The sequence below is a fragment of the Pygoscelis adeliae genome, unplaced genomic scaffold (assembly GCF_000699105.1).
Source record: "Pygoscelis adeliae isolate BGI_AS28 unplaced genomic scaffold, ASM69910v1 Scaffold224, whole genome shotgun sequence".
Taxonomy (NCBI): domain Eukaryota; kingdom Metazoa; phylum Chordata; class Aves; order Sphenisciformes; family Spheniscidae; genus Pygoscelis; species Pygoscelis adeliae.
The window spans coordinates 466,950-469,167 of NW_008824657.1; positions in this window are offsets into that span (position 1 = coordinate 466,950).

The following is a 2,218-nucleotide window of genomic DNA, read 5'->3' on the forward strand; positions in this document are numbered from 1 at the left end:
TTCAAACCTGGCTTTTTTTTTTTTTTTCCTTCAGTTAATGAGTTGAGGCTTCAAAGAGGCCGGGATCGCAATAAGACAAGAAATGCTCTGCAGCCACCAACTAACTTACACGGGCACGACCGCGTCCCCCGGGGAACCAGGTGTAACTTTAAATACGGTTTTATTTCAGGTTTGCTATTGACGCACAAACAGCAGAGATCGATGTTTAGTATACATGGTATACACAAAGCAGCCAGTACGATCGGCATCTCCGTCCTTTTGCTGCACACTCGGCAAAAGAACCGCACACAAGAAATCCCTCCCGCCCCATCCTTCCCACCCCCCAGCCCCGCCGCCGTGAACGAGGGTGACGATTTCTCGGTGGCTCGGAAACCGTCTGTTGGATGGCGAGACACAAAAGGGCAGCTCCTCGGAGCTCTGTCCCCAGGTGAAAGCACGGCGGGCTCGGCTACGCAGGAAAACCCTCTGAAAGTGGACGATACGTTCATGGGAATGGAGACCTGGAAGGGATTCCCTGGAATGTTAAATCCCATCCCCTGCTGTGCAGAGCAGCCACAACATCTGCTCCTGGCTCTATCGAGCAGCGTGGAGACCCAAAATATTATTGTGTTCAGAAAGGCATTCACACAAATCCAAGGAGGATGGGTTCACAAACATTGTCACGAGGGGTTTGCTAAGCTGGTGGAAAGGTCTGGCAAGGAAACCCTTGTGCCACCGCTGTCCTATTTCTTGGGGTCTTTCTCGCCTTGCCCACGGCTGGAGACCTTTTGGAGCAGACCACAGGGCGCAAGGAGTTTCCACGCTACATCTGCATGGGACCGAGCGAGCGAGGTAAGCTCCAAGCCTCTAGCTGCTGAGACAGCGTCTTCTGCCTCCCCATAATCTGTGTATCGTCCCTATAGTCCCTTTCTGCTGATCCCAATAACGGCGTAGCTCGACCCAGAGACTCTGGCTTGCTCACAGTCCCAGCTAATTGATTAAGAGGCACCTTCATCAGTGGAAAAGCGAGAAGTGAAATGGTCCCTGACGGTAGGATCTGAGCAAGAGACCTGAATGATGCGTCAAAGCATCATTGGGAAGAGGGTGATGACTGAGGTAAGACAGCCTCCGACCCCAACAGGCACGATGCTACATAACCGTCAGAGGTACCGAATAAACCCCTGCACAAAACCCTGGAGGGGGAAGCTGGTTGTAGACGCTCTGCAGCAGCAAGAGGTTCAACGCCGCACCCCTGAACCCTGCTGAGACCCTTTCCCCCAGGAAAGCCCAAGACCCAAATTTATCTTCCGCTCCCGCAGCTCAAAAGCTATGTCGGGAATGTTGCCCCAGCTCCACCGAGTTCAGCTCAGGATATCTCAGGGGGGTTTAATGCATAGGAAAAATAACCCAACCTGGCCCAAAGGTGGGAGGGCAGAGGGCGGGGGGAGGTCTGGGCATGGCGTACTGGTCCCATTAAGCAGCGAGCACCATTTCCAGAGCGGAGTCAAGTACCTGCGACTCGCGGGGCTGCGTCTGACCCCATGCGGCACCGCACCGTGGTACTACAGTACAGTTGCTTGTTGCTTTTTTGGAATGACAGCTCAGATCTCAGGTCCATAGTGATCCCTTTTAGCCCTGAAAAACTTCAGGCGGGTGGTTTACAACCTGCCCTGGACCAGGGTGTAAAGGAGCATCCAGCTACGCACTGGATGCCGGCACAGCCCCATCCCAAAGCACCATAGGAAAACCTCAGCCAGGGGGAGAGAGCCCACTGGGAATAACGCCGTCCCTGCTACGCAAGGTTTGCATCCATCGGGGGGGGAAGGAAGGAGGTTAAAAAAAATACAGAGTTAAGCACCATAAAATCTACACTGGTCAGGTCATAAACATGAGGAGAAAATGAAAATAAAGCCACCACCTTCCAGCCTGGCCCGGGGATGCTGCTGGGGCTCTCCGGACCGCCCGGGCTGCAAAGTCATCGCCAGCAAGCCCTGGAGGCGTCAGTCCCTATGAGCCCCGGCACCTCGTCACACCGGTGGTTGGACAGTATAATTTGCCACCGTTGCATTGGTAAATCCTTTTGGTCCCGTTTAGCACGAGTGTTGGGGAGTCCGGGGAGGGGGGAGGTAGGCTTGGCCCTGGGAAGACGGGGGAGGCTTTGACTGTGCAATTTAGGGGCAACCCCCTGCCTGTCCTCGGATCCATCCCGGGCAGCGATCCCCCTCGTTTCCGTCTGTCC